The sequence below is a fragment of the Neofelis nebulosa genome, chromosome 13, assembly GCF_028018385.1.
Source record: "Neofelis nebulosa isolate mNeoNeb1 chromosome 13, mNeoNeb1.pri, whole genome shotgun sequence".
Classification (NCBI taxonomy): domain Eukaryota; kingdom Metazoa; phylum Chordata; class Mammalia; order Carnivora; family Felidae; genus Neofelis; species Neofelis nebulosa.
The window spans coordinates 90042265-90049627 of record NC_080794.1 but is presented as its reverse complement, the minus strand read 5'-3'; positions in this window follow the sequence as shown (position 1 = coordinate 90049627).

The following is a 7363-nucleotide window of genomic DNA, read 5'->3' as shown; positions in this document are numbered from 1 at the left end:
TTCTACCCCCTCCTGAGTTTTGCCAGCTAACAGGTAAGTCTTAATTTCATCAAACCCTTGAAATTTCTACTTCCTGTCCATATTAACACCTTAATGAAGAGCACAAAGCCTGCGGCTCAGTGTGAACACAGAGAGGGCAGCCATCCCCGCTGAGTGTTGAAGAGGGAGGCAGAGCCATATGCCTTCATCATTCCTGGGCTTGGGGGGAAGGCACGGGGTACCTCCAATTACAGCACACCCTGGAGGGAGTGGTCCAACGTGTAATGCAGACCAGCCCCACGTCCAAGGAGGAAGAAGACAACACACTCTGAGTGACAATGACAAATGGGGGGGGGGGTGTTCTTTTTCCCAGACCTGGCTCCCCACCTTCAGGTTCCGGGAGGAGCCACTCTCCACTTTGGCTAGAGACAAAAGTGCAGATCAGAGCTGCACGGAGGCTGTGGGAGCAGCCCCGGGCCCTCCAGCTCCCCCAGGAGGACAGGGCGGCCCCCTTGGTGCCCCTCCCCCACCTGCAGACCACAATCCAGGACTCGCCATCTGCCCAGCACGGGTGTCCTGAGAATTGATAAGCAGCTAGACAGCAGCATCGCCGGGAGGCGCCGTGAAAAGACCAAGAACCGCTGTTATTAATCAAACAGAGACCCCTCCGGGGAAGCCACTTTGTTTGCTGAACTACAGTCAACTGAGAACTTGCTTGACTCTGCGTCTAGAATTGAGATCAGCCCTCGAATTGTTAAGAGACTGGCAGAGCCTTGAAATAAAAAGAGGGTTTAACCTGCTGAACAGGTTTATTCTCCGTGTCTGTAAACCGGGCAGGGATCTGCCTCGGGAAGCCGGGAGGCCAAGGGGAGATTGGAGCCCTGAGTCTGTCAATCTCCCCTCGGGCCGCAGGAGAGAGGAGGCCTGTTGGAGCCCCACGGGGCCCAACACTGCCCCCCCACCCAAGCTCTCCTGGGAGAAGGAGGCGGAGGAGGCAGAGGTGTCTGCAGCCGGGAATCTGGGTTGCTGTGATTTGCATAAATTTGCATCGCACGTTCAGGCAGCCTTAGGCCCGTGGGCTCTGCAGAAGTCATCTTCAGGGCAGCTCAGGGCACCGCGCCCCAGCCATGCCAGCGGCCCTGTGCCCGGTGAGCACCGTCCTCCAGCTCAAGAGACCGCAAAGCTGGCCTCCGTGTGCCGCCCGGCCCGCCCCCCACAAGCTGTGGCCGGGCCTGGCAGCCTACCTCCCAGGAGGCGAAGGAGGCTGTGTGCCCCCTGCTTCCTCCTGGGAACCCCACCCCCACCCCTCCCCAGGGCTCCCCCTCCTCCTCCTCCACCCTTCTTAGGAGGCCCTTCGGGGCAGCCTCCCAACAGGGCTCCCAACGGGGCACTGGATCTGCACCTTCTCATCTCCATGGCGACTCTCCCCATTTCACACGAGAGAGAACCAAGACCCCAGCGGTGAGTGATTTTCCAGAACGGGCCCGCCAGGCACCCAGGGCTGAGACCCGTGGCAGGGGTCCACACCCCCCCCCCCCACCCCCAGCTGTCTCTCCACTCAGCTCTGCATCCTAGATCTCAGCACCAGGCCCTTGTGGGGCTCTGAAGGCCCCTCCACCCCCCTCCCAGGCCCCTGCCCACCTGTGTGATGGCCCCAAGCTCCAAGATCCAAGGTGCAGGAGAGCCAGATAACCCACTGTGACCCACCCGTCTCACCTCCAGGCGTTAATGTGTTGTCGAAAATGCGGTGGCTCTTCCCGCTCCCTCTTCCCAGCACGGGAGCCACAGTGAGTGGGCACTGGCAGACCTTCTCGGGGCGGGGGTGGACTGAGGGCCTGGCAGAGGCAGGCTTCCCAGGAGCTGAGATGCTGCCACATGCTGCTGGACAGTGCCAGGATCTCAGCCCTGGTCCACGAGACATAAGAACCACGGAATCACGTCTGTGGCCGGGGTCAACCCTCATTTGTGTGAGTGAGATCTCCTCAGCGAGGACACGTCCTGGGACCCTCCCCTCCACCACTCGGGCCCCCAGCGTGATGGGGGCATCTTGGGTCAGCTAGGTTCTCTCTTCTCCCTCACCTACACCTAGTCTTTCCCATGCTCGCATCGCCTGCCCAGGATGTGGCCATATCTGCCCCCTCACTGGCGTGGCGGCCCCCTAAGTGGCTCCCCACCACCTCTGTGCCATCCATTCTCCACCCGGCAGCCCAGAGGTCACCTAAAACTGTGAGGTCATGATGCCCCACACTTCAGCAGCCCCTCAACAGAATGGAACACGAAATCCTCACTGCAGCAGCGAGGCCCATGGACCTGGTCACCCTTCCCTCCGCCACCCTGACCTCTCACTGCTCCTAGAACGTGCCAGAACCCAGAGGCTGTGCAGTGCGGTTCCCCCTCCGGAACAGCCTTTTCCCGGTTCTCTAAGTAGCGACTTCCTCGTCTCCCCTAGTCCGGGCCCAGATGTCATTTTGTCAGAGGTGCCTATCTGACCACGCTCTCGAACACTACAAATGGCACCCTCCATGCCAGGAGCCCCCGCTCCTGCTTTGGTTTTTCTTCCCCTTCCTGAAGGCTCATGTTCACGTCCCTCACGTTAGCGTCTGTCTCCCGCAGCTGGCTCGGGAACGCCATGAGCCCAGACGGGCTTCTTCACGCACGTGTTCCAAACACCTGCAACAGTGCCTCACTAACTATCTGCTGAACGAATGAGCGCACGACATGAGGAATCTAAGATCAAATTTACCTTTTCGGATGTTTGACCTTCTGGAGCGAAACTAATAAATCAACGAGAGCCGGCTCCAACTTTCTCAGGCACGAGTGTATTTAGCACATATAGACAGGTGGATTTGCCAAAGGATCTTTTCTGCTATGGATTTTACTCAATATTTGGCCCTTAAACACATAGTCAACACAAATCAATTTAATATCAATTTCTAGTCAAAATAAATTGGTTTTAAGCAGATTTTTGAGCCTGGATGCCCATTTGAAAAGGCAGACTTTCAGCGCTTCATCAAGATTTGGATGTTAGTTACCCAGATCCATAAGGTTGGTCCCAGCTTGAAACAAAATCTCCAGGCGCCTGCAGCCCAACCCTACAGAGAGATTCATGATCGCCTACCTGTCTAAAACCTGGCCAGAAGCTCCCTTGGTCCCATCGACAACTCCTTCTCCTGAATCCCTGCTCCGCCAACAGCATCCCCCTTCAGGCACCAAGCTGGGGATCCGTCCCATCTACCTCCCACTGGCCCCCACACTCCATGGCCTCTGCACCCTCCCCCATCGCCAGAAAGTGCCATGAGTCTACAGGTGGTCGTCAGCTCCTTACGAGAAACAGGAGAAGGGAAGAGAGGCGTCAAGAACCGTGGACCCTACCGGCCTGAACCAGAGAAGAGAACAGGCACAGCAAAGGGAGAAATACGTAATTTCTCAAAAACTATCTTGCAGCGGTAGTCTGCCTCAGCTTCCTGGGGCCGCCATAATAAATCACCAGAATTGGGGGCGCCTGGATGGCTCAGTCAGTTAAGCATCCGACTCTTGATTTCAGCTCAGCTCATGATCCCAGAGGCGTGGGATCAAGCCCCGTGTCCGACTCAGCCCTGATAGCACAGAGCCTGCTTGGGATTCTCTCTCTCCCCTTCTCTCTGCTCTCTCTTTCTCTCTAAAAATAAATAAACTTTAAAAAAGTCACCAGAAATGAATTCTCTCACAGCTCTAGAAGCCAGAGGTCCAAAGCCAATGTGTCGCTAGGACTGCACTCCCCCTGAAGGCTCTGGGAGGGACTCCTGGCTTGCCTCTTCCGGGCCATCCTTGGTTTGTGGCCACATCAGGACCGTCTCTGCCTACATCATCACATGGCCTTTCCCTCCGTGTGTCTGCTTCTGTTTCCCCTTCTCTTTTCTTAGAAGGACTTGTCTTTGGATTAAGGACCCACCCGAATCCACAATGATCTCGTGCTTACACCAAATAAGTTTATATTCTGAGGTTCCCGGCAGATGTATCTCTTGGGGGCCATCATCCAACCAATGACAGTCCACCCTCTGGCCCTCAAACATCATGTGTGCCCCATGTGTTGGTTGATGATATGACCCATTGACCTGATAGATAAAGCCACTACAGCCCGTGTCTGCTTGGGGATCCCTGCAGAAATACGAGAGCCAGTGCCTTCCCTGGCCCCCACGCTGGGCCTTCCTGATGCCTACCACTCTAATGTCCCACACGTAAGGGCACGAGGACCCGCTGTGCCCCTTCCTCCGAAGCTAGCGGCAATCATGTGTCCAGTTTGGCCAGTGAAATGTGAGCCACTTCTCAGCCAAGGCTCCTGCTCTGGCTTCCCCAGCTGCTGTGACAGCAGCCGCTGCAGAAGTGGAGTCCGGGTCCTTGAGAGAGGATAACGGGGAGTAGAGGCCCACCAATGTCTGATGGAGAAGTCGGGTAAGTGAGGAAGATAAAACCTTTATGGTTTTCAACCACCGATATTCGGAGGCCATTACACCGTAGGGACACCTAGCCTTACCATGTCCCCACAAGACAGCACCCAAGCTCTGATGTCCTGGGTTGGCTTTCTTTCCTTTGTCCCACGGAAGAAGTAACAGGTCTTTTTTTTCCAACATCCAGGGTTTTTGGACCCTAAAACAGAGATGCACATGTTTGCACACCCACACATACAACTAAGGGGACGTAGGCAAGCATCTATGGATTGTGACAGTTAATTAACAGGCTGAAGCCTTATGACATAAAGCAATATGACTGAAAAGCCCTCGATACTGTTACCTCGATGGAATGTCCTGCTTGAGGGAAATGTTCACATCTCTTTCATAGTCCAGCTTCAGGATCTCCATAATGACCTTTTCTTACCTGCCATTAACCCTCACGTCGGAGACAAATCCAGGAGAAGCCCTCACACTGAATGAGACAGGACAACAGCAGACTCTGTGGGGGTCAGAGGTCTAAAGGCATTTATGACGGGTAATGTCCTTCCTTCTTCTCTTTCTGTAGAATCACTGGCTTCATTTAATGACTAGATTTAATCCTTAACTCGGCCTCGACCTCTCCCTGCCTGTCCAGATTGATGTCAGAATGAATCGTCATTGTTGCGTATCATCCAATGGCCGTAAATCAGTGTCTGATTCATTTGTTCTGCTTTCTGATGCCCACGCTGTTAACTGTAAATTGAAAGTTGGAAGAGCTCTTTCTGTCAAATAAAATTTTGTCCTAATGTCGGCCTTGTGCATGCAAAGAATGTCTGTGTAGATGTGGAAAGCACTCACACACGTTCACGTGACATTTACAAAGAAGTCCACGATATACTGTGGTAGGCAGAAGTCCACAGGTGCCCCCAGATTCCCACCCTGGTTTCCCATCAAGCACCGACCCAGACACTGCCCTCTGTCTGCACACCAAGGTACCACATAGTGGACGGTTTCTTCACACACCAGAGATTTGCTTTCTCCTAGTTCGAGAGACTCGAAGTCAAGATCAAAGTGCCATCAGCCACTCCTTCCGAAGAGTCCCAGGAATAATCCTTCTGGGCTCTTCCGGCTTCTGCTGGCGTCTGCAGTGCTCAGAATTCCTGGGCCTGCAGATAATGTCACTCCAGCCTCTGTGTCAGACCTCACGGCATCGTCTGCCCCCTGTCCCGGGGGGTGTGTCCTTTCCTGGTCTTAAAGGACATCAGTCATTGGATTTAGGGCCCATCCTCATTCAGTGCGATCTCAATCCTTAGCTAATTATAACTACAATGACCTTTTCAAGTAAGGTCACATTGCAAGGTTCTGGGTGGATACGAATTTTGGGGAGACGCTATTCACCCCACTCTAGCTGGGAAGGGACTGTGCAGATGGAATTGGGGTTATGAAGCAGCTCCCCTCAACACAGGAGAGCATCCTGGATTGTCGAGTGGCCCAGGGCAGTCCCATGAGCCCTCATGAGCACCAGTGAGAGAGATGTGGCAGCGGGGAGCACGCAGATACCCAAACCGGAGAGGGCCCCCCGGATGCTGGCCCGATGCTGGAGGACCGGGGGCCACGAGCCAAGGAGAGGAGCTGCCGAGACCTGGGGGCCACCCAGCCGATAGCCAGTGCGGGAACGTGGATCCCACCCAGTGACCTCGGAAGTGACTCATCCCAGAGCCTCCGGCAAGAAGCACAGGTAACCTACGGATACCGATTTCGTCCTGCGAGCCTCTCAGCAGGGAACCGGCAAGACGCAGAGGCTGTGTTGGGTGCTGACTCTGGGAACTGGGTGTAAGCAACGGGTATTGCTTTAAGCTGCTACATTTATGGTAATTTGTCACAGCAGCAAGAGGAACCTGATATGCCCATCGAGTGAAAACATCAAGATACTCAACTACTCATACAACGTGACCCCCTATGCAAAATGGACCGCCCAGAAAATATTCTGAAAGAAAAAACGCCCAGCTCTTCAAAGTAATTGCCTCTGGGAGAAGAACGAGATCCCAAGTGCAGGTGGGGGAGGGAAGGCACTGGTCAGGGTGGAGGCTAGCTGGTTGACTTTTTCTGCACATCTTTCTATTTTGTTCAAATTTTTACAACAAGCACGTACTTGTGTACTGTCTATGCAGTTAATTTTTTTTTTTTACTTACAAAGTAATAAAATGCCAGCACTTGGGGAATGCTTACAACAACTCTACAAGGCAGGTACAGTCACCACCCTATCAGCTGGGGAGACTGAGGCACACGGCAATCAAGGAACTCACCTGAGGTCAGTAGTAGCCACAGGTTCAAAGCCAATCCTGGGCCCCTGAGCTGTCTGCTGAGCACTGTCAGGACGCCTCTCTCTGCAAACCCGACCTCACGTATGGATAGGATGCGTCTCCAGGTGATGTGACCACAATCAGAGACACACAGAAGGCAGCCAGGGATGACAGGGACCTTCTCCTCCTTCCGCTCTGGCCTTTTTATCGGGGAGAAAGGCTTTTCCAGAAGGCCCTAGAACACTCTTAGATCAGGCCACCACCTGTCACAGGCACCAATCCTGTGAGCAGGGAGAGCAGGGAGAGCAGGGGAGCCACCTCTGGGAGCCACCAGGGTGTTGTGCAGAGCCGGGGGAAGAAATGCTCTCCGCTTTCCAAACTCTCAACCACGGCTCAGTAAGGCTAAGGAGGGAGGGTGGAGTCCACCCCAGAATGGACACTGCCCCCAACAATGCCTGTGCCGGCCTCTGCACCTCAGCCCGTCAGGAGGGGCAGAGAGCACCTGTTCTAACAGGCCCGCCAGGAGCAGGACACGACCAAGGTGCTGCCTGCCCCAGAGCAGAGGCTTCATCAGGAACCAAGAACTGACGTCATGAGAAGCCTATGCCAACCACACCAGACAAATTCTGCTCACTCTGTGCCAGGAGGAGCCCTGCCAGCCAGGTCCTAATG